Source organism: Zeus faber (genome assembly GCF_960531495.2).
Source record: "Zeus faber genome assembly, chromosome: 12".
Lineage (NCBI taxonomy): Eukaryota > Metazoa > Chordata > Actinopteri > Zeiformes > Zeidae > Zeus > Zeus faber.
In genome coordinates, this window is record NC_137196.1 from 8,929 (window position 1) to 36,065 (window position 27,137).

Sequence of the window (27,137 nt, forward strand, 5' to 3'; positions counted from 1 at the left end):
CACAGATTTCTAGGCCCATCGAACATGTATTTGTGGAGTTATGATCATTTTCATCATTGTGTGCACATGTGGGAAAAAACACATTTTCAGCCGATTTAAACGTCGAAAAGGGGAATTGGTTAAACGCTTTAGTCATTACTCTGTGTGACAGTGTCAGACAGTTTAAATACAATGGGGAACTAGTATATCCTGCTAAAGTGTTGTTTGTCAACCAGTTTTAGGCCCATCTAACATGTATTTGTCGAGTTATGGTCATTTTCATCATTATGTGCACATGTGGGAAAAAACGCATTTTCAGCCGATTTAAATGTCGAAAAGGGGATTTGCTTAAACGCATCAGTCATTACTCTGTGTGACAGTGTCAGACAGTTTAAATACAATGGTAAACTAGTATATGCTGCTAAAGCGTTGTTTGTCAAACAGTTTTAGGCCCATACAACATGTATTTGTTGAGGTATGAGCATTTTCAGAACATTGGACGGTTTGCTGTCTAGCTGAATTAGAGAAACACCGAACCATTGTCTCTTCAGAGGTGAATGATTCAGAATGCTGCAGTACAGCATAGAAATTTAATTAATATGATGAACTATTATGTGCTTCTTAAGTGTTTCTCATAGATTTCTAGGCCCATCTAACATGTATTTGTTGAGTTATGATCATTTTCATCATTATGTGTACATGTGGGAAAAAACGCATTTTCAGCCGATTTAAACGTCGAAAAGGGGAATTGCTTAAACGCTTCAGTCATTACTCTGTGTGACAGTGTCAGACAGTTTAAATACAATGGTGAACTAGTATATGCTGCTAAAGCGTTGTTTGTCAACCAGTTATAGGCCCATCTAACATTTATTTGTCGAGTTATGATCATTTTCATCATTATGTGTACATGTGGGAAAAAACGCATTTTCAGCCGATTTAAACGTCGAAAAGGGGAATTGCTTAAACGCTTCAGTCATTACTCTGTGTGACAGTGTCAGACAGTTTAAATACAATGGTGAACTAGTATATGCTGCTAATGTGTTGTTTGTCAAACAGTTTTAGGCCCATGTAAAATGTATTTGTCGAGTTATGATCATTTTCATCATTGTGTGCACATATGGGAAAAAATGCATTTTCAGCCTATTTAAACGTCGAAAAGGGGAATTGGTTAAACGCTTTAATCATTACTCTGTGTGACAGTGTCAGACAGTTTAAATACAATGGTGAACTAGTATATGCTGCTAAAGTGTTGTTTGTCAACCAGTTTTAGGCCCATCTAACATGTATTTGTTGAGTTATGATCATTTTCATCATTATGTGTACATGTGGGAAAAAACGCATTTTCAGCCGATTTAAACGTCGAAAAGGGGAATTGCTTAAACGCTTCAGTCATTACTCTGTGTGACAGTGTCAGACAGTTTAAATACAATGGTGAACTACTATATGCTGCTAAAGTGTTGTTTGTCAACCAGTTTTAGGCCCATCTAACATGTATTTGTCGAGGTATGAGCATTTTCAGAACATTGGACGGTTTGCTGTCTAGCTGAATTAGAGAAACACCGAACCATTGTCTCTTCAGAGATGAATGATTCAGAATGCTGCAGTACAGCATAGAACTTTAATTAATATGATGAACTATTATGTGCTTCTTAAGTGTTTCTCACAGATTTCTAGGCCCATCTAACATGTATTTGTGGAGTTATGATCATTTTCATCATTGTGTGCACATGTGGGAAAAAACGCATTTTCAGCCGATTTAAACGTCGAAAATGGGAATTGGTTAAACGCTTCAGTCATTACTCTGTGTGACAGTGTCAGACAGTTTAAATACAATGGTGAACTAGTATATGCTGCTAAAGCGTTGTTTGTCAAACAGTTTTAGGCCCATACAACATGTATTTGTCGAGGTATGAGCATTTTCAGAACATTGGACGGTTTGCTGTCTAGCTGAATTAGAGAAACGAGGTATGAGCATTTTCAGAACATTGGACGGTTTGCTGTCTAGCTGAATTAGAGAAACACCAAACCATTGTCTCTTCAGAGGTGAATGATTCAGAATGCTGCATTACAGCATTGAAATTTAATTAATATGATGAACTATTATGTGCTTCCTAAGTTTTTCTCTCAGATTTCTATGCCCATCTAACATGTATTTCTGGAGTTATGATCATTTTCAGAACTTGTGACGGTTTGCTGTCTAGCTGAATTAGAGAAACACCGAACCATTGTCTCTTCAGAGGTGAATGATTCAGAATGCTGCAGTACAGCATAGAAATTTAATTAATATGATGAACTATTATGTGCTTCTTAAGTGTTTCCCACAGATTTCTAGGCCCATCTAACATGTATTTGTGGAGTTATGATCATTTTCATCATTGTGTGCACATGTGGGAAAAAACGCATTTTCAGCCGATTTAAACGTCGAAAAGGGGAATTGCTTAAACGCTTCAGTCATTACTCTGTGTGACAGTGTCAGACAGTTTAAATACAATGGTGAACTAGTATATGCTGCTAAAGTGTTGTTTGTCAAACAGTTTTAGGCCCATCTACCATGTATTTGTCAGAGTTATGATCATTTTCATCATTATGTGCACATGTGGGAAAAAACGCATTTTCAGCCGATTTAAACGTCGAAAAGGGGAATTGGTTAAACTCTTCAGTCATTACTCTGTGTGACAGTGTCAGACAGTTTAAATACAATGGTGAACTAGTATATGCTGCTAAAGTGTTGTTTGTCAAACAGTTTTAGGCCCATCTAACATGTATTTGTCGAGTTATGGTAATTTTCATCATTATGTGCACATGTGGGAAAAAACGCATTTTCAGCCGATTTAAACGTCGAAAAGGGGAATTGCTTAAACGCTTCAGTCATTACTCTGTGTGACAGTGTCAGACAGTTTAAATACAATGGTGAACTAGTATATGCTGCTAAAGTGTTGTTTATCAAACAGTTTTAGGCCCATCTAACATGTATTTGTCGAGTTATGATCATTTTCATCATTATGTGCACATGTGGGAAAAAACGCATTTTCAGCCGATTTAAACGTCGAAAAGGGGAATTGCTTAAACGCTTCAGTCATTACTCTGTGTGACAGTGTCAGACAGTTTAAATACAATGGTGAACTAGTATATGCTGCTAAAGTGTTGTTTGTCAACCAGTTTTAGGCCCATCTAACATGTATTTGTCGAGTTATGATCATTTTCATCATTATGTGTACATGTGGGAAAAAACGCATTTTCAGCCGATTTAAACGTCGAAAAGGGGAATTGCTTAAACTCTTCAGTCATTACTCTGTGTGACAGTGTCAGACAGTTTAAATACAATGGTGAACTAGTATATGCTGCTAAAGTGTTGTTTGTCAAACAGTTTTAGGCCCATCTAACATGTATTTGTCGAGTTATGGTAATTTTCATCATTATGTGCACATGTGGGAAAAAACGCATTTTCAGCCGATTTAAACGTCGAAAAGGGGAATTGCTTAAACGCTTCAGTCATTACTCTGTGTGACAGTGTCAGACAGTTTAAATACAATGGTGAACTAGTATATGCTGCTAAAGTGTTGTTTATCAAACAGTTTTAGGCCCATCTAACATGTATTTGTCGAGTTATGATCATTTTCATCATTATGTGCACATGTGGGAAAAAACGCATTTTCAGCCGATTTAAACGTCGAAAAGGGGAATTGGTTAAACGCTTCAGTCATTACTCTGTGTGACAGTGTCAGACAGTTTAAATACAATGGTGAACTAGTATATGCTGCTAATATGTTGTTTGTCAACAAGTTTTAGGCCCATCTACTATGTATTTGTCGAGTTATGATCATTTTCATCATTATGTGCACATGTGGGAAAAAACGCATTTTCAGCCGATTTAAACGTCGAAAAGGGGAATTGGTTAAACGCTTCAGTCATTACTCTGTGTGACAGTGTCAGACAGTTTAAATACAATGGTAAACTAGTATATGCTGCTAAAGCGTTGTTTGTCAAACAGTTTTAGGCCCATACAACATGTATTTGTTGAGGTATGAGCATTTTCAGAACATTGGACGGTTTGCTGTCTAGCTGAATTAGAGAAACACCGAACCATTGTCTCTTCAGAGGTGAATGATTCAGAATGCTGCAGTACAGCATAGAAATTTAATTAATATGATGAACTATTATGTGTTTCTTAAGTGTTTCTCATAGATTTCTAGGCCCATCTAACATGTATTTGTTGAGTTATGATCATTTTCATCATTGTGTGCACATGTGGGAAAAAACGCATTTTCAGCCGATTTAAACGTCGAAAAGTGGAATTGGTTAAACGCATCAGTCATTACTCTGTGTGACAGTGTCAGACAGTTTAAATACAATGGTGAACTAGTATATGCTGCTAAAGTGTTGTTTGTCAAACAGTTTTAGGCCCATCTAACATGTATTTGTCGAGTTATGATCATTTTCATCATTATGTGCACATGTGGGAAAAAACGCATTTTCAGCCGATTTAAACGTCGAAAAGGGGAATTGGTTAAACGCTTCAGTCATTACTCTGTGTGACACTGTCAGACAGTTTAAATACAATGGTGAACTAGTATATGCTGCTAAAACGTTGTTTGTCAAACAGTTTTAGGCCCATACAACATGTATTTGTTGAGGTATGAGCATTTTCAGAACATTGGACGGTTTGCTGTCTAGCTGAATTAGAGAAACACCGAACCATTGTCTCTTCAGAGGTGAATGATTCAGAATGCTGCAGTACAGCATAGAAATTTAATTAATATGATGAACTATTATGTGCTTCTTAAGTGTTTCTCACAGATTTCTAGGCCCATCGAACATGTATTTGTGGAGTTATGATCATTTTCATCATTGTGTGCACATGTGGGAAAAAACACATTTTCAGCCGATTTAAACGTCTAAAAGGGGAATTGGTTAAACGCTTTAGTCATTACTCTGTGTGACAGTGTCAGACAGTTTAAATACAATGGGGAACTAGTATATCCTGCTAAAGTGTTGTTTGTCAACCAGTTTTAGGCCCATCTAACATGTATTTGTCGAGTTATGGTCATTTTCATCATTATGTGCACATGTGGGAAAAAACGCATTTTCAGCCGATTTAAACGTCGAAAAGGGGAATTGCTTAAACGCTTCAGTCATTACTCTGTGTGACAGTGTCAGACAGTTTAAATACAATGGTGAACTAGTATATGCTGCTAATGTGTTGTTTGTCAAACAGTTTTAGGCCCATGTAAAATGTATTTGTCGAGTTATGATCATTTTCATCATTGTGTGCACATATGGGAAAAAATGCATTTTCAGCCTATTTAAACGTCGAAAAGGGGAATTGGTTAAACGCTTTAATCATTACTCTGTGTGACAGTGTCAGACAGTTTAAATACAATGGTGAACTAGTATATGCTGCTAAAGTGTTGTTTGTCAACCAGTTTTAGGCCCATCTAACATGTATTTGTTGAGTTATGATCATTTTCATCATTATGTGTACATGTGGGAAAAAACGCATTTTCAGCCGATTTAAACGTCGAAAAGGGGAATTGCTTAAACGCTTCAGTCATTACTCTGTGTGACAGTGTCAGACAGTTTAAATACAATGGTGAACTACTATATGCTGCTAAAGTGTTGTTTGTCAACCAGTTTTAGGCCCATCTAACATGTATTTGTCGAGGTATGAGCATTTTCAGAACATTGGACGGTTTGCTGTCTAGCTGAATTAGAGAAACACCGAACCATTGTCTCTTCAGAGGTGAATGATTCAGAATGCTGCAGTACAGCATAGAACTTTAATTAATATGATGAACTATTATGTGCTTCTTAAGTGTTTCTCACAGATTTCTAGGCCCATCTAACATGTATTTGTGGAGTTATGATCATTTTCATCATTGTGTGCACATGTGGGAAAAAACGCATTTTCAGCCGATTTAAACGTCGAAAATGGGAATTGGTTAAACGCTTCAGTCATTACTCTGTGTGACAGTGTCAGACAGTTTAAATACAATGGTGAACTAGTATATGCTGCTAAAGCGTTGTTTGTCAAACAGTTTTTGGCCCATACAACATGTATTTGTCGAGGTATGAGCATTTTCAGAACATTGGACGGTTTGCTGTCTAGCTGAATTAGAGAAACGAGGTATGAGCATTTTCAGAACATTGGACGGTTTGCTGTCTAGCTGAATTAGAGAAACACCAAACCATTGTCTCTTCAGAGGTGAATGATTCAGAATGCTGCATTACAGCATTGAAATTTAATTAATATGATGAACTATTATGTGCTTCCTAAGTTTTTCTCTCAGATTTCTATGCCCATCTAACATGTATTTCTGGAGTTATGATCATTTTCAGAACTTGTGACGGTTTGCTGTCTAGCTGAATTAGAGAAACACCGAACCATTGTCTCTTCAGAGGTGAATGATTCAGAATGCTGCAGTACAGCATAGAAATTTAATTAATATGATGAACTATTATGTGCTTCTTAAGTGTTTCCCACAGATTTCTAGGCCCATCTAACATGTATTTGTGGAGTTATGATCATTTTCATCATTGTGTGCACATGTGGGAAAAAACGCATTTTCAGCCGATTTAAACGTCGAAAAGGGGAATTGCTTAAACGCTTCAGTCATTACTCTGTGTGACAGTGTCAGACAGTTTAAATACAATGGTGAACTAGTATATGCTGCTAAAGTGTTGTTTGTCAACCAGTTTTAGGCCCATCTAACATGTATTTGTCGAGTTATGATCATTTTCATCATTATGTGTACATGTGGGAAAAAACGCATGTTCAGCCGATTTAAACGTCGAAAAGGGAAATTGGTTAAACGCTTCAGTCATTACTCTGTGTGACAGTGTCAGACAGTTTAAATACAATGGTGAACTAGTATATGCTGCTAAAGTGTTGTTTGTCAAACAGTTTTAGGCCCATCTAACATGTATTTGTCGAGTTATGGTCATTTTCATCATTATGTGGACATGTGGGAAAAAAAGCATTTTCAGCCGATTTAAACGTCGAAAAGGGGAATTGCTTAAACGCTTCAGTCATTACTCTGTGTGACAGTGTCAGACAGTTTAAATACAATGGTGAACTAGTATATGCTGCTAAAGTGTTGTTTGTCAAACAGTTTTAGGCCCATCTACCATGTATTTGTCGAGTTATGATCATTTTCATCATTATGTGCACATGTGGGAAAAAACGCATTTTCAGCCGATTTAAACGTCGAAAAGGGGAATTGGTTAAACGCTTCAGTCATTACTCTGTGTGACAGTGTCAGACAGTTTAAATACAATGGTGAACTAGTATATGCTGCTAAAGTGTTGTTTGTCAACCAATTTTAGGCCCATCTAACATGTATTTGTCGAGTTATGATCATTTTCATCATTATGTGTACATGTGGGAAAAAACGCATTTTCAGCCGATTTAAACGTCGAAAAGGGGAATTGCTTAAACGCTTCAGTCATTACTCTGTGTGACAGTGTCAGACAGTTTAAATACAATGGTGAACTAGTATATGCTGCTAAAGTGTTGTTTGTCAAACAGTTTTAGGCCCATCTACCATGTATTTGTCAGAGTTATGATCATTTTCATCATTATGTGCACATGTGGGAAAAAACGCATTTTCAGCCGATTTAAACGTCGAAAAGGGGAATTGGTTAAACTCTTCAGTCATTACTCTGTGTGACAGTGTCAGACAGTTTAAATACAATGGTGAACTAGTATATGCTGCTAAAGTGTTGTTTGTCAAACAGTTTTAGGCCCATCTAACATGTATTTGTCGAGTTATGGTAATTTTCATCATTATGTGCACAAGTGGGAAAAAACGCATTTTCAGCCGATTTAAACGTCGAAAAGGGGAATTGCTTAAACGCTTCAGTCATTACTCTGTGTGACAGTGTCAGACAGTTTAAATACAATGGTGAACTAGTATATGCTGCTAAAGTGTTGTTTATCAAACAGTTTTAGGCCCATCTAACATGTATTTGTCGAGTTATGATCATTTTCATCATTATGTGCACATGTGGGAAAAAACGCATTTTCAGCCGATTTAAACGTCGAAAAGGGGAATTGCTTAAACGCTTCAGTCATTACTCTGTGTGACAGTGTCAGACAGTTTAAATACAATGGTGAACTAGTATATGCTGCTAAAGTGTTGTTTGTCAACCAGTTTTAGGCCCATCTAACATGTATTTGTCGAGTTATGATCATTTTCATCATTATGTGTACATGTGGGAAAAAACGCATTTTCAGCCGATTTAAACGTCGAAAAGGGGAATTGCTTAAACTCTTCAGTCATTACTCTGTGTGACAGTGTCAGACAGTTTAAATACAATGGTGAACTAGTATATGCTGCTAAAGTGTTGTTTGTCAAACAGTTTTAGGCCCATCTAACATGTATTTGTCGAGTTATGGTAATTTTCATCATTATGTGCACATGTGGGAAAAAACGCATTTTCAGCCGATTTAAACGTCGAAAAGGGGAATTGCTTAAACGCTTCAGTCATTACTCTGTGTGACAGTGTCAGACAGTTTAAATACAATGGTGAACTAGTATATGCTGCTAAAGTGTTGTTTATCAAACAGTTTTAGGCCCATCTAACATGTATTTGTCGAGTTATGATCATTTTCATCATTATGTGCACATGTGGGAAAAAACGCATTTTCAGCCGATTTAAACGTCGAAAAGGGGAATTGGTTAAACGCTTCAGTCATTACTCTGTGTGACAGTGTCAGACAGTTTAAATACAATGGTGAACTAGTATATGCTGCTAATATGTTGTTTGTCAACAAGTTTTAGGCCCATCTACCATGTATTTGTCGAGTTATGATCATTTTCATCATTATGTGTACATGTGGGAAAAAACGCATTTTCAGCCTATTTAAACGTCGAAAAGGGGAATTGCTTAAACGCTTCAGTCATTACTCTGTGTGACAGTGTCAGACAGTTTAAATACAATGGTGAACTAGTATATGCTGCTAAAGTGTTGTTTATCAAACAGTTTTAGACCCATCTAACATGTATTTGTCGAGTTATGATCATTTTCATCATTATGTGCACATGTGGGAAACAACGCATTTTCAGCCGATTTAAACGTCGAAAAGGGGAATTGCTTAAACGCTTCAGTCATTACTCTGTGTGACAGTGTCAGACAGTTTAAATACAATGGTGAACTAGTATATGCTGCTAAAGTGTTGTTTGTCAAACAGTTTTAGGCCCATCTACCATGTATTTGTCGAGTTATGATCATTTTCATCATTATGTGCACATGTGGGAAAAAACGCATTTTCAGCCGATTTAAACGTCGAAAAGGGGAATTGGTTAAACGCTTCAGTCATTACTCTGTGTGACAGTGTCAGACAGTTCAAATACAATGGTGAACTAGTATATGCTGCTAATGTGTTGTTTGTCAACCAGTTTTAGGCCCATCTACCATGTATTTGTCGAGTTATGATCATTTTCATCATTATGTGTACATGTGGGAAAAAACGCATTTTCAGCCGATTTAAACGTCGAAAAGGGGAATTGCTAAAACGCTTCAGTCATTACTCTGTGTGACAGTGTCAGACAGTTTAAATACAATGGTGAACTAGTATATGCTGCTAAAGTGTTGTTTGTCAACCAGTTTTAGGCCCATCTAACATGTATTTGTCGAGTTATGATCATTTTCATCATTGTGTGCACATATGGGAAAAAATGCATTTTCAGCCGATTTAAACGTCGAAAAGGCGAATTGGTTAAACGCTTTAATCATTACTCTGTGTGACAGTGTCAGACAGTTTAAATACAATGGTGAACTAGTATATGCTGCTAAAGTGTTGTTTGTCAACCAGTTTTAGGCCCATCTAACATGTATTTGTTGAGTTATGATCATTTTCATCATTATGTGCAAATGTGGGAAAAAACGCATTTTCAGCCGATTTAAACGTCGAAAAGGGGATTTGGTTAAACGCTTCAGTCATTACTCTGTGTGACAGTGTCAGACAGTTTAAATACAATGGTGAACTAGTATATGCTGCTAAAGCGTTGTTTGTCAAACAGTTTTAGGCCCATACAACATGTATTTGTCGAGGTATGAGCATTTTCAGAACATTGGACGGTTTGCTGTCTAGCTGAATTAGAGAAACACCGAACCATTGTCTCTTCAGAGGTTAATGATTCAGAATGCTGCAGTACAGCATAGAAATTTAATTAATATGATGAACTATTATGTGCTTCTTAAGTGTTTCTCACAGATTTCTAGGCCCATCGAACATGTATTTGTGGAGTTATGATCATTTTCATCATTGTGTGCACATGTGGGAAAAAACGCATTTTCAGCCGATTTAAACGTCGAAAAGGGGAATTGGTTAAACGCTTTAGTCATTACTCTGTGTGACAGTGTCAGACAGTTTAAATACAATGGTGAACTAGTATATGCTGCTAAAGTGTTGTTTGTCAACCAGTTTTAGGCCCATCTAACATGTATTTGTTGAGTTATGATCATTTTCATCATTATGTGTACATGTGGGAAAAAACGCATTTTCAGCCGATTTAAACGTCGAAAAGGGGAATTGCTTAAACGCTTCAGTCATTACTCTGTGTGACAGTGTCAGACAGTTTAAATACAATGGTGAACTAGTATATGCTGCTAAAGCGTTGTTTGTCAACCAGTTTTAGGCCCATCTAACATTTATTTGTCGAGTTATGATCATTTTCATCATTATGTGTACATGTGGGAAAAAACGCATTTTCAGCCGATTTAAACGTCGAAAAGGGGAATTGCTTAAACGCTTCAGTCATTACTCCGTGTGACAGTGTCAGACAGTTTAAATACAATGGTGAACTAGTATATGCTGCTAATGTGTTGTTTGTCAAACAGTTTTAGGCCCATGTAAAATGTATTTGTCGAGTTATGATCATTTTCATCATTGTGTGCACATATGGGAAAAAATGCATTTTCAGCCGATTTAAACGTCGAAAAGGGGAATTGGTTAAACGCTTTAATCATTACTCTGTGTGACAGTGTCAGACAGTTTAAATACAATGGTGAACTAGTATATGCTGCTAAAGTGTTGTTTGTCAACCAGTTTTAGGCCCATCTAACATGTATTTGTTGAGTTATGATCATTTTCATCATTATGTGTACATGTGGGAAAAAACGCATTTTCAGCCGATTTAAACGTCGAAAAGGGGAATTGCTTAAACGCTTCAGTCATTACTCTGTGTGACAGTGTCAGACAGTTTAAATACAATGGTGAACTACTATATGCTGCTAAAGTGTTGTTTGTCAACCAGTTTTAGGCCCATCTAACATGTATTTGTCGAGGTATGAGCATTTATAGAACATTGGACGGTTTGCTGTCTAGCTGAATTAGAGAAACACCGAACCATTGTCTCTTCAGAGGTGAATGATTCAGAATGCTGCAGTACAGCATAGAACTTTAATTAATATGATGAACTATTATGTGCTTCTTAAGTGTTTCTCACAGATTTCTAGGCCCATCTAACATGTATTTGTGGAGTTATGATCATTTTCATCATTGTGTGCACATGTGGGAAAAAACGCATTTTCAGCCGATTTAAACGTCGAAAATGGGAATTGGTTAAACGCTTCAGTCATTACTCTGTGTGACAGTGTCAGACAGTTTAAATACAATGGTGAACTAGTATATGCTGCTAAAGCGTTGTTTGTCAAACAGTTTTAGGCCCATCTAACATGTATTTGTCGAGGTATGAGCATTTTCAGAACATTGGACGGTTTGCTGTCTAGCTGAATTAGAGAAACACCGAACCATTGTCTCTTTAGAGGTGATTGATTCAGAATGCTGCAGTACAGCATTGAAATTTAATTAATATGATGAACTATTATGTGCTTCCTAAGTTTTTCTCTCAGATTTCTATGCCCATCTAACATGTATTTCTGGAGTTATGATCATTTTCAGAACTTGTGACGGTTTGCTGTCTAGCTGAATTAGAGAAACACCGAACCATTGTCTCTTCAGAGGTTAATGATTCAGAATGCTGCAGTACAGCATAGAAATTTAATTAATATGATGAACTATTATGTACTTCTTAAGTGTTTCTCACAGATTTCTAGGCCCATCGAACATGTATTTGTGGAGTTATGATCATTTTCATCATTGTGTGCACATGTGGGAAAAAACGCATTTTCAGCCGATTTAAACGTCGAAAAGGGGAATTGGTTAAACGCTTTAGTCATTACTCTGTGTGACAGTGTCAGACAGTTTAAATACAATGGTGAACTAGTATATGCTGCTAAAGTGTTGTTTGTCAACCAGTTTTAGGCCCATCTAACATGTATTTGTCGAGTTATGATCATTTTCATCATTATGTGTACATGTGGGAAAAAACGCATTTTCAGCCTATTTAAACGTCGAAAAGGGGAATTGCTTAAACGCTTCAGTCATTACTCTGTGTGACAGTGTCAGACAGTTTAAATACAATGGTGAACTAGTATATGCTGCTAAAGTGTTGTTTATCAAACAGTTTTAGACCCATCTAACATGTATTTGTCGAGTTATGATCATTTTCATCATTATGTGCATATGTGGGAAACAACGCATTTTCAGCCGATTTAAACGTCGAAAAGGGGAATTGCTTAAACGCTTCAGTCATTACTCTGTGTGACAGTGTCAGACAGTTTAAATACAATGGTGAACTAGTATATGCTGCTAAAGTGTTGTTTGTCAAACAGTTTTAGGCCCATCTACCATGTATTTGTCGAGTTATGATCATTTTCATCATTATGTGCACATGTGGGAAAAAACGCATTTTCAGCCGATTTAAACGTCGAAAAGGGGAATTGGTTAAACGCTTCAGTCATTACTCTGTGTGACAGTGTCAGACAGTTTAAGTACAATGGTGAACTAGTATATGCTGCTAATGTGTTGTTTGTCAACCAGTTTTAGGCCCATCTACCATGTATTTGTCGAGTTATGATCATTTTCATCATTATGTGTACATGTGGGAAAAAACGCATTTTCAGCCGATTTAAACGTCGAAAAGGGGAATTGCTAAAACGCTTCAGTCATTACTCTGTGTGACAGTGTCAGACAGTTTAAATACAATGGTGAACTAGTATATGCTGCTAAAGTGTTGTTTGTCAACCAGTTTTAGGCCCATCTAACATGTATTTGTCGAGTTATGATCATTTTCATCATTGTGTGCACATATGGGAAAAAATGCATTTTCAGCCGATTTAAACGTCGAAAAGGCGAATTGGTTAAACGCTTTAATCATTACTCTGTGTGACAGTGTCAGACAGTTTAAATACAATGGTGAACTAGTATATGCTGCTAAAGTGTTGTTTGTCAACCAGTTTTAGGCCCATCTAACATGTATTTGTTGAGTTATGATCATTTTCATCATTATGTGCAAATGTGGGAAAAAACGCATTTTCAGCCGATTTAAACGTCGAAAAGGGGAATTGGTTAAACGCTTCAGTCATTACTCTGTGTGACAGTGTCAGACAGTTTAAATACAATGGTGAACTAGTATATGCTGCTAAAGCGTTGTTTGTCAAACAGTTTTAGGCCCATACAACATGTATTTGTCGAGGTATGAGCATTTTCAGAACATTGGACGGTTTGCTGTCTAGCTGAATTAGAGAAACACCGAACCATTGTCTCTTCAGAGGTTAATGATTCAGAATGCTGCAGTACAGCATAGAAATTTTATTAATATGATGAACTATTATGTGCTTCTTAAGTGTTTCTCACAGATTTCTAGGCCCATCGAACATGTATTTGTGGAGTTATGATCATTTTCATCATTGTGTGCACATGTGGGAAAAAACGCATTTTCAGCCGATTTAAACGTCGAAAAGGGGAATTGGTTAAACGCTTTAGTCATTACTCTGTGTGACAGTGTCAGACAGTTTAAATACAATGGTGAACTAGTATATGCTGCTAAAGTGTTGTTTGTCAACCAGTTTTAGGCCCATCTAACATGTATTTGTCGAGTTATGATCATTTTCATCATTATGTGTACATGTGGGAAAAAACGCATGTTCAGCCGATTTAAACGTCGAAAAGGGGAATTGGTTAAACGCTTCAGTCATTACTCTGTGTGACAGTGTCAGACAGTTTAAATACAATGGTGAACTAGTATATGCTGCTAAAGTGTTGTTTGTCAACCAGTTTTAGGCCCATGTAAAATGTATTTGTCGAGTTATGATCATTTTCATCATTGTGTGCACATGTGGGAAAAAACGCATTTTCAGCCGATTTAAACGTCGAAAAGGGGAATTTGTTAAACTCTTCAGTCATTACTCTGTGTGACAGTGTCAGACAGTTTAAATACAATGGTGAACTAGTATATGCTGCTAAAGTGTTGTTTGTCAACCAGTTTTAGGCCCATCTAACATGTATTTGTTGAGTTATGATCGTTTTCATCATTATGTGCACATGTGGGAAAAAACGCATTTTCAGCCGATTTAAACGTCGAAAAGGGGAATTGCTTAAACGCTTCAGTCATTACTCTGTGTGACAGTGTCAGACAGTTTAAATACAATGGTGAACTAGTATATGCTGCTAAAGCGTTGTTTGTCAAACAGTTTTAGGCCCATACAACATGTATTTGTCGAGGTATGAGCATTTTCAGAACATTGGACGGTTTGCTGTCTAGCTGAATTAGAGAAACACCGAACCATTGTCTCTTCAGAGGTTAATGATTCAGAATGCTGCAGTACAGCATAGAAATTTAATTAATATGATGAACTATTATGTGCTTCTTAAGTGTTTCTCACAGATTTCTAGGCCCATCGAACATGTATTTGTGGAGTTATGATCATTTTCATCATTGTGTGCACATGTGGGAAAAAACGCATTTTCAGCCGATTTAAACGTCGAAAAGGGGAATTGGTTAAACGCTTTAGTCATTACTCTGTGTGACAGTGTCAGACAGTTTAAATACAATGGTGAACTAGTATATGCTGCTAAAGTGTTGTTTGTCAACCAGTTTTAGGCCCATCTAACATGTATTTGTCGAGTTATGATCATTTTCATCATTATGTGTACATGTGGGAAAAAACGCATGTTCAGCCGATTTAAACGTCGAAAAGGGGAATTGGTTAAACGCTTCAGTCATTACTCTGTGTGACAGTGTCAGACAGTTTAAATACAATGGTGAACTAGTATATGCTGCTAAAGTGTTGTTTGTCAACCAGTTTTAGGCCCATCTAACATGTATTTGTCGAGTTATGATCATTTTCATCATTATGTGTACATGTGGGAAAAAACGCATTTTCAGCCGATTTAAACGTCGAAAAGGGGAATTGCTTAAACGCTTCAGTCATTACTCTGTGTGACAGTGTCAGACAGTTTAAATACAATGGTGAACTAGTATATGCTGCTAAAGTGTTGTTTGTCAAACAGTTTTATGCCCATCTACCATGTATTTGTCAGAGTTATGATCATTTTCATCATTATGTGCACATGTGGGAAAAAACGCATTTTCAGCCGATTTAAACGTCGAAAAGGGGAATTGGTTAAACTCTTCAGTCATTACTCTGTGTGACAGTGTCAGACAGTTTAAATACAATGGTGAACTAGTATATGCTGCTAAAGTGTTGTTTGTCAACCAGTTTTAGGCCCATCTAACATGTATTTGTTGAGTTATGATCGTTTTCATCATTATGTGCACATGTGGGAAAAAACGCATTTTCAGCCGATTTAAACGTCGAAAAGGGGAATTGCTTAAACGCTTCAGTCATTACTCTGTGTGACAGTGTCAGACAGTTTAAATACAATGGTGAACTAGTATATGCTGCTAAAGCGTTGTTTGTCAAACAGTTTTAGGCCCATACAACATGTATTTGTCGAGGTATGAGCATTTTCAGAACATTGGACGGTTTGCTGTCTAGCTGAATTAGAGAAACACCGAACCATTGTCTCTTTAGAGGTGATTGATTCAGAATGCTGCAGTACAGCATTGAAATTTAATTAATATGATGAACTATTATGTGCTTCCTAAGTTTTTCTCTCAGATTTCTATGCCCATCTAACATGTATTTCTGGAGTTATGATCATTTTCAGAACTTGTGACGGTTTGCTGTCTAGCTGAATTAGAGAAACACCGAACCATTGTCTCTTCAGAGGTTAATGATTCAGAATGCTGCAGTACAGCATAGAAATTTAATTAATATGATGAACTATTATGTGCTTCTTAAGTGTTTCTCACAGATTTCTAGGCCCATCGAACATGTATTTGTGGAGTTATGATCATTTTCATCATTGTGTGCACATGTGGGAAAAAACGCATTTTCAGCCGATTTAAACGTCGAAAAGGGGAATTGGTTAAACGCTTTAGTCATTACTCTGTGTGACAGTGTCAGACAGTTTAAATACAATGGTGAACTAGTATATGCTGCTAAAGTGTTGTTTGTCAACCAGTTTTAGGCCCATCTAACATGTATTTGTCGAGTTATGATCATTTTCATCATTATGTGCACATGTGGGAAACAACGCATTTTCAGCCGATTTAAACGTCGAAAAGGGGAATTGCTTAAACGCTTCAGTCATTACTCTGTGTGACAGTGTCAGACAGTTTAAATACAATGGTGAACTAGTATATGCTGCTAAAGTGTTGTTTGTCAAACAGTTTTAGGCCCATCTACCATGTATTTGTGGAGTTATGATCATTTTCATCATTATGTGCACATGTGGGAAAAAACGCATTTTCAGCCGATTTAAACGTCGAAAAGGGGAATTGCTTAAACGCTTCAGTCATTACTCTGTGTGACAGTGTCAGACAGTTTAAATACAATGGTGAACTAGTATATGCTGCTAAAGTGTTGTTTGTCAACCAGTTTTAGGCCCATCTACCATGTATTTGTCGAGTTATGATCATTTTCATCATTATGTGCACATGTGGGAAAAAACGCATTTTCAGCCGATTTAAACGTCGAAAAGGGGAATTGCTTAAACGCTTCAGTCATTACTCTGTGTGACAGTGTCAGACAGTTTAAGTACAATGGTGAACTAGTATATGCTGCTAATGTGTTGTTTGTCAACCAGTTTTAGGCCCATCTACCATGTATTTGTCGAGTTATGATCATTTTCATCATTATGTGTACATGTGGGAAAAAACGCATTTTCAGCCGTTTTAAACGTCGAAAAGGGGAATTGCTAAAACGCTTCAGTCATTACTCTGTGTGACAGTGTCAGACAGTTTAAATACAATGGTGAACTAGTATATGCTGCTAAAGTGTTGTTTGTCAACCAGTTTTAGGCCCATCTAACATGTATTTGTCGAGTTATGATCATTTTCATCATTGTGTGCACATATGGGAAAAAATGCATTTTCAGCCGATTTAAACGTCGAAAAGGCGAATTGGTTAAACGCTTTAATCATTACTCTGTGTGACAGTGTCAGACAGTTAAAATACAATGGTGAACTAGTATATGCTGCTAAAGTGTTGTTTGTCAACCAGTTTTAGGCCCATCTAACATGTATTTGTTGAGTTATGATCATTTTCATCATTATGTGCAAATGTGGGAAAAAACGCATTTTCAGCCGATTTAAACGTCGAAAAGGAGAATTGGTTAAACGCTTCAGTCATTACTCTGTGTGACAGTGTCAGACAGTTTAAATACAATGGTGAACTAGTATATGCTGCTAAAGCGTTGTTTGTCAAACAGTTTTAGGCCCATACAACATGTATTTGTCGAGGTATGAGCATTTTCAGAACATTGGACGGTTTGCTGTCTAGCTGAATTAGAGAAACACCGAACCATTGTCTCTTCAGAGGTTAATGATTCAGAATGCTGCAGTACAGCATAGAAATTTAATTAATATGATGAACTATTATGTGCTTCTTAAGTGTTTCTCACAGATTTCTAGGCCCATCGAACATGTATTTGTGGAGTTATGATCATTTTCATCATTGTGTGCACATGTGGGAAAAAACGCATTTTCAGCCGATTTAAACGTCGAAAAGGGGAATTGGTTAAACGCTTTAGTCATTACTCTGTGTGACAGTGTCAGACAGTTTAAATACAATGGTGAACTAGTATATGCTGCTAAAGTGTTGTTTGTCAACCAGTTTTAGGCCCATCTAACATGTATTTGTCGAGTTATGATCATTTTCATCATTATGTGTACATGTGGGAAAAAACGCATGTTCAGCCGATTTAAACGTCGAAAAGGGGAATTGGTTAAACGCTTCAGTCATTACTCTGTGTGACAGTGTCAGACAGTTTAAATACAATGGTGAACTAGTATATGCTGCTAAAGTGTTGTTTGTCAACCAGTTTTAGGCCCATCTAACATGTATTTGTCGAGTTATGATCATTTTCATCATTATGTGTACATGTGGGAAAAAACGCATTTTCAGCCGATTTAAACGTCGAAAAGGGGAATTGCTTAAACGCTTCAGTCATTACTCTGTGTGACAGTGTCAGACAGTTTAAATACAATGGTGAACTAGTATATGCTGCTAAAGTGTTGTTTGTCAAACAGTTTTAGGCCCATCTACCATGTATTTGTCAGAGTTATGATCATTTTCATCATTATGTGCACATGTGGGAAAAAACGCATTTTCAGCCGATTTAAACGTCGAAAAGGGGAATTGGTTAAACTCTTCAGTCATTACTCTGTGTGACAGTGTCAGACAGTTTAAATACAATGGTGAACTAGTATATGCTGCTAAAGTGTTGTTTGTCAAACAGTTTTAGGCCCATGTAAAATGTATTTGTCGAGTTATGATCATTTTCATCATTGTGTGCACATGTGGGAAAAAACGCATTTTCAGCCGATTTAAACGTCGAAAAGGGGAATTGGTTAAACTCTTCAGTCATTACTCTGTGTGACAGTGTCAGACAGTTTAAATACAATGGTGAACTAGTATATGCTGCTAAAGTGTTGTTTGTCAACCAGTTTTAGGCCCATCTAACATGTATTTGTTGAGTTATGATCATTTTCATCATTATGTGCATATGTGGGAAAAAACGCATTTTCAGCCGATTTAAACGTCGAAAAGGGGAATTGCTTAAACGCTTCAGTCATTACTCTGTGTGACAGTGTCAGACAGTTTAAATACAATGGTGAACTAGTATATGCTGCTAAAGCGTTGTTTGTCAAACAGTTTTAGGCCCATATAACATGTATTTGTCGAGGTATGAGCATTTTCAGAACATTGGACGGTTTGCTGTCTAGCTGAATTAGAGAAACACCGAACCATTGTCTCTTTAGAGGTGATTGATTCAGAATGCTGCAGTACAGCATTGAAATTTAATTAATATGATGAACTATTATGTGCTTCCTAAGTTTTTCTCTCAGATTTCTATGCCCATCTAACATGTATTTCTGGAGTTATGATCATTTTCAGAACTTGTGACGGTTTGCTGTCTAGCTGAATTAGAGAAACACCGAACCATTGTCTCTTCAGAGGTTAATGATTCAGAATGCTGCAGTACAGCATAGAAATTTAATTAATATGATGAACTATTATGTGCTTCTTAAGTGTTTCTCATAGATTTCTAGGCCCATCTAACATGTATTTGTTGAGTTATGATCATTTTCATCATCGTGTGCACATGTGGGAAAAAACGCATTTTCAGCCGATTTAAACGTCGAAAAGGGGAATTGGTTAAACGCTTCAGTCATTACTCTGTGTGACAGTGTCAGACAGTTTAAATACAACTAGTATATGCTGCTAAAGTGTTGTTTGTCAAACAGTTTTAGGCCCATCTACCATGTATTTGTCGAGTTATGATCATTTTCATCATTATGTGCACATGTGGGAAAAAACGCATTTTCAGCCGATTTAAACGTCGAAAAGGGGAATTGGTTAAACGCTTCAGTCATTACTCTGTGTGACAGTGTCAGACAGTTCAAATACAATGGTGAACTAGTATATGCTGCTAATGTGTTGTTTGTCAACCAGTTTTACGCCCATCTACCATGTATTTGTCGAGTTATGATCATTTTCATCATTATGTGTACATGTGGGAAAAAACGCATTTTCAGCCGATTTAAACGTCGAAAAGGGGATTTGCTTAAACGCTTCAGTCATTACTCTGTGTGACAGTGTCAGACAGTTTAAATACAATGGTGAACTAGTATATGCTGCTAAAGTGTTGTTTGTCAACCAGTTTTAGGCCCATCTACCATGTATTTGTCGAGTTATGATCATTTTCATCATTATGTGCACATGTGGGAAAAAACGCATTTTCAGCCGATTTAAACGTCGAAAAGGGGAATTGGTTAAACGCTTCAGTCATTACTCTGTGTGACAGTGTCAGACAGTTTAAGTACAATGGTGAACTAGTATATGCTGCTAATGTGTTGTTTATCAAACAGTTTTAGGCCCATCTAACATGTATTTGTCGAGTTATGATCATTTTCATCATTATGTGCACATGTGGGAAAAAACGCATTTTCAGCCGATTTAAACGTCGAAAAGGGGAATTGCTTAAACGCTTCAGTCATTACTCTGTGTGACAGTGTCAGACAGTTTAAATACAATGGTGAACTAGTATATGCTGCTAAAGTGTTGTTTGTCAACCAGTTTTAGGCCCATCTAACATGTATTTGTCGAGTTATGATCATTTTCATCATTGTGTGCACATATGGGAAAAAATGCATTTTCAGCCGATTTAAACGTCGAAAAGGCGAATTGGTTAAACGCTTTAATCATTACTCTGTGTGACAGTGTCAGACAGTTTAAATACAATGGTGAACTAGTATATGCTGCTAAAGTGTTGTTTGTCAAACAGTTTTAGGCCCATCTACCATGTATTTGTGGAGTTATGATCATTTTCATCATTATGTGCACATGTGGGAAAAAACGCATTTTCAGCCGATTTAAACGTCGAAAAGGGGAATTGGTTAAACGCTTCAGTCATTACTCTGTGTGACAGTGTCAGACAGTTCAAATACAATGGTGAACTAGTATATGCTGCTAATGTGTTGTTTGTCAACCAGTTTTAGGCCCATCTACCATGTATTTGTCGAGTTATGATCATTTTCATCATTATGTGTACATGTGGGAAAAAACGCATTTTCAGCCGATTTAAACGTCGAAAAGGGGAATTGCTTAAACGCTTCAGTCATTACTCTGTGTGACAGTGTCAGACAGTTTAAATACAATGGTGAACTAGTATATGCTGCTAAAGTGTTGTTTGTCAACCAGTTTTAGGCCCATCTACCATGTATTTGTCGAGTTATGATCATTTTCATCATTATGTGCACATGTGGGAAAAAACGCATTTTCAGCCGATTTAAACGTCGAAAAGGGGAATTGCTTAAACGCTTCAGTCATTACTCTGTGTGACAGTGTCAGACAGTTTAAGTACAATGGTGAACTAGTATATGCTGCTAATGTGTTGTTTGTCAACCAGTTTTAGGCCCATCTACCATGTATTTGTCGAGTTATGATCATTTTCATCATTATGTGTACATGTGGGAAAAAACGCATTTTCAGCCGTTTTAAACGTCGAAAAGGGGAATTGCTAAAACGCTTCAGTCATTACTCTGTGTGACAGTGTCAGACAGTTTAAATACAATGGTGAACTAGTATATGCTGCTAAAGTGTTGTTTGTCAACCAGTTTTAGGCCCATCTAACATGTATTTGTCGAGTTATGATCATTTTCATCATTGTGTGCACATATGGGAAAAAATGCATTTTCAGCCGATTTAAACGTCGAAAAGGCGAATTGGTTAAACGCTTTAATCATTACTCTGTGTGACAGTGTCAGACAGTTAAAATACAATGGTGAACTAGTATATGCTGCTAAAGTGTTGTTTGTCAACCAGTTTTAGGCCCATCTAACATGTATTTGTTGAGTTATGATCATTTTCATCATTATGTGCAAATGTGGGAAAAAACGCATTTTCAGCCGATTTAAACGTCGAAAAGGAGAATTGGTTAAACGCTTCAGTCATTACTCTGTGTGACAGTGTCAGACAGTTTAAATACAATGGTGAACTAGTATATGCTGCTAAAGCGTTGTTTGTCAAACAGTTTTAGGCCCATACAACATGTATTTGTCGAGGTATGAGCATTTTCAGAACATTGGACGGTTTGCTGTCTAGCTGAATTAGAGAAACACCGAACCATTGTCTCTTCAGAGGTTAATGATTCAGAATGCTGCAGTACAGCATAGAAATTTAATTAATATGATGAACTATTATGTGCTTCTTAAGTGTTTCTCACAGATTTCTAGGCCCATCGAACATGTATTTGTGGAGTTATGATCATTTTCATCATTGTGTGCACATGTGGGAAAAAACGCATTTTCAGCCGATTTAAACGTCGAAAAGGGGAATTGGTTAAACGCTTTAGTCATTACTCTGTGTGACAGTGTCAGACAGTTTAAATACAATGGTGAACTAGTATATGCTGCTAAAGTGTTGTTTGTCAACCAGTTTTAGGCCCATCTAACATGTATTTGTCGAGTTATGATCATTTTCATCATTATGTGCACATGTGGGAAACAACGCATTTTCAGCCGATTTAAACGTCGAAAAGGGGAATTGCTTAAACGCTTCAGTCATTACTCTGTGTGACAGTGTCAGACAGTTTAAATACAATGGTGAACTAGTATATGCTGCTAAAGTGTTGTTTGTCAACCAGTTTTAGGCCCATCTACCATGTATTTGTCGAGTTATGATCATTTTCATCATTATGTGCACATGTGGGAAAAAACGCATTTTCAGCCGATTTAAACGTCGAAAAGGGGAATTGGTTAAACGCTTCAGTCATTACTCTGTGTGACAGTGTCAGACAGTTTAAGTACAATGGTGAACTAGTATATGCTGCTAATGTGTTGTTTGTCAACCAGTTTTAGGCCCATCTACCATGTATTTGTCGAGTTATGATCATTTTCATCATTATGTGTACATGTGGGAAAAAACGCATTTTCAGCCGTTTTAAACGTCGAAAAGGGGAATTGCTAAAACGCTTCAGTCATTACTCTGTGTGACAGTGTCAGACAGTTTAAATACAATGGTGAACTAGTATATGCTGCTAAAGTGTTGTTTGTCAACCAGTTTTAGGCCCATCTAACATGTATTTGTCGAGTTATGATCATTTTCATCATTGTGTGCACATATGGGAAAAAATGCATTTTCAGCCGATTTAAACGTCGAAAAGGCGAATTGGTTAAACGCTTTAATCATTACTCTGTGTGACAGTGTCAGACAGTTTAAATACAATGGTGAACTAGTATATGCTGCTAAAGTGTTGTTTGTCAACCAGTTTTAGGCCCATCTAACATGTATTTGTTGAGTTATGATCATTTTCATCATTATGTGCAAATGTGGGAAAAAACGCATTTTCAGCCGATTTAAACGTCGAAAAGGGGAATTGGTTAAACGCTTCAGTCATTACTCTGTGTGACAGTGTCAGACAGTTTAAATACAATGGTGAACTAGTATATGCTGCTAAAGTGTTGTTTGTCAACCAGTTTTAGGCCCATCTAACATGTATTTGTTGAGTTATGATCATTTTCATCATTATGTGCAAATGTGGGAAAAAACGCATTTTCAGCCGATTTAAACGTCGAAAAGGAGAATTGGTTAAACGCTTCAGTCATTACTCTGTGTGACAGTGTCAGACAGTTTAAATACAATGGTGAACTAGTATATGCTGCTAAAGCGTTGTTTGTCAAACAGTTTTAGGCCCATACAACATGTATTTGTCGAGGTATGAGCATTTTCAGAACATTGGACGGTTTGCTGTCTAGCTGAATTAGAGAAACACCGAACCATTGTCTCTTCAGAGGTTAATGATTCAGAATGCTGCAGTACAGCATAGAAATTTAATTAATATGATGAACTATTATGTGCTTCTTAAGTGTTTCTCACAGATTTCTAGGCCCATCGAACATGTATTTGTGGAGTTATGATCATTTTCATCATTGTGTGCACATGTGGGAAAAAACGCATTTTCAGCCGATTTAAACGTCGAAAAGGGGAATTGGTTAAACGCTTTAGTCATTACTCTGTGTGACAGTGTCAGACAGTTTAAATACAATGGTGAACTAGTATATGCTGCTAAAGTGTTGTTTGTCAACCAGTTTTAGGCCCATCTAACATGTATTTGTCGAGTTATGATCATTTTCATCATTATGTGCACATGTGGGAAACAACGCATTTTCAGCCGATTTAAACGTCGAAAAGGGGAATTGCTTAAACGCTTCAGTCATTACTCTGTGTGACAGTGTCAGACAGTTTAAATACAATGGTGAACTAGTATATGCTGCTAAAGTGTTGTTTGTCAAACAGTTTTAGGCCCATCTACCATGTATTTGTGGAGTTATGATCATTTTCATCATTATGTGCACATGTGGGAAAAAACGCATTTTCAGCCGATTTAAACGTCGAAAAGGGGAATTGGTTAAACGCTTCAGTCATTACTCTGTGTGACAGTGTCAGACAGTTCAAATACAATGGTGAACTAGTATATGCTGCTAATGTGTTGTTTGTCAACCAGTTTTAGGCCCATCTACCATGTATTTGTCGAGTTATGATCATTTTCATCATTATGTGTACATGTGGGAAAAAACGCATTTTCAGCCGATTTAAACGTCGAAAAGGGGAATTGCTTAAACGCTTCAGTCATTACTCTGTGTGACAGTGTCAGACAGTTTAAATACAATGGTGAACTAGTATATGCTGCTAAAGTGTTGTTTGTCAACCAGTTTTAGGCCCATCTACCATGTATTTGTCGAGTTATGATCATTTTCATCATTATGTGCACATGTGGGAAAAAACGCATTTTCAGCCGATTTAAACGTCGAAAAGGGGAATTGGTTAAACGCTTCAGTCATTACTCTGTGTGACAGTGTCAGACAGTTTAAGTACAATGGTGAACTAGTATATGCTGCTAATGTGTTGTTTGTCAACCAGTTTTAGGCCCATCTACCATGTATTTGTCGAGTTATGATCATTTTCATCATTATGTGTACATGTGGGAAAAAACGCATTTTCAGCCGTTTTAAACGTCGAAAAGGGGAATTGCTAAAACGCTTCAGTCATTACTCTGTGTGACAGTGTCAGACAGTTTAAATACAATGGTGAACTAGTATATGCTGCTAAAGTGTTGTTTGTCAACCAGTTTTAGGCCCATCTAACATGTATTTGTCGAGTTATGATCATTTTCATCATTGTGTGCACATATGGGAAAAAATGCATTTTCAGCCGATTTAAACGTCGAAAAGGCGAATTGGTTAAACGCTTTAATCATTACTCTGTGTGACAGTGTCAGACAGTTAAAATACAATGGTGAACTAGTATATGCTGCTAAAGTGTTGTTTGTCAACCAGTTTTAGGCCCATCTAACATGTATTTGTTGAGTTATGATCATTTTCATCATTATGTGCAAATGTGGGAAAAAACGCATTTTCAGCCGATTTAAACGTCGAAAAGGAGAATTGGTTAAACGCTTCAGTCATTACTCTGTGTGACAGTGTCAGACAGTTTAAATACAATGGTGAACTAGTATATGCTGCTAAAGCGTTGTTTGTCAAACAGTTTTAGGCCCATACAACATGTATTTGTCGAGGTATGAGCATTTTCAGAACATTGGACGGTTTGCTGTCTAGCTGAATTAGAGAAACACCGAACCATTGTCTCTTCAGAGGTTAATGATTCAGAATGCTGCAGTACAGCATAGAAATTTAATTAATATGATGAACTATTATGTGCTTCTTAAGTGTTTCTCACAGATTTCTAGGCCCATCGAACATGTATTTGTGGAGTTATGATCATTTTCATCATTGTGTGCACATGTGGGAAAAAACGCATTTTCAGCCGATTTAAACGTCGAAAAGGGGAATTGGTTAAACGCTTTAGTCATTACTCTGTGTGACAGTGTCAGACAGTTTAAATACAATGGTGAACTAGTATATGCTGCTAAAGTGTTGTTTGTCAACCAGTTTTAGGCCCATCTAACATGTATTTGTCGAGTTATGATCATTTTCATCATTATGTGTACATGTGGGAAAAAACGCATGTTCAGCCGATTTAAACGTCGAAAAGGGGAATTGGTTAAACGCTTCAGTCATTACTCTGTGTGACAGTGTCAGACAGTTTAAATACAATGGTGAACTAGTATATGCTGCTAAAGTGTTGTTTGTCAACCAGTTTTAGGCCCATCTAACATGTATTTGTCGAGTTATGATCATTTTCATCATTATGTGTACATGTGGGAAAAAACGCATTTTCAGCCGATTTAAACGTCGAAAAGGGGAATTGCTTAAACGCTTCAGTCATTACTCTGTGTGACAGTGTCAGACAGTTTAAATACAATGGTGAACTAGTATATGCTGCTAAAGTGTTGTTTGTCAAACAGTTTTAGGCCCATCTACCATGTATTTGTCAGAGTTATGATCATTTTCATCATTATGTGCACATGTGGGAAAAAACGCATTTTCAGCCGATTTAAACGTCGAAAAGGGGAATTGGTTAAACTCTTCAGTCATTACTCTGTGTGACAGTGTCAGACAGTTTAAATACAATGGTGAACTAGTATATGCTGCTAAAGTGTTGTTTGTCAAACAGTTTTAGGCCCATGTAAAATGTATTTGTCGAGTTATGATCATTTTCATCATTGTGTGCACATGTGGGAAAAAACGCATTTTCAGCCGATTTAAACGTCGAAAAGGGGAATTGGTTAAACTCTTCAGTCATTACTCTGTGTGACAGTGTCAGACAGTTTAAATACAATGGTGAACTAGTATATGCTGCTAAAGTGTTGTTTGTCAACCAGTTTTAGGCCCATCTAACATGTATTTGTCAGAGTTATGATCATTTTCATCATTATGTGCACATGTGGGAAAAAACGCATTTTCAGCCGATTTAAACGTCGAAAAGGGGAATTGGTTAAACGCTTTAGTCATTATTCTGTGTGACAGTGTCAGACAGTTTAAATACAATGGTGAACTAGTATATGCTGCTAAAGTGTTGTTTGTCAACCAGTTTTAGGCCCATCTAACATGTATTTCTGGAGTTATGATCATTTTCAGAACTTGTGACGGTTTGCTGTCTAGCTGAATTAGAGAAACACCGAACCATTGTCTCTTCAGAGGTTAATGATTCAGAATGCTGCAGTACAGCATAGAAATTTAATTAATATGATGAACTATTATGTGCTTCTTAAGTGTTTCTCACAGATTTCTAGGCCCATCGAACATGTATTTGTGGAGTTATGATCATTTTCATCATTGTGT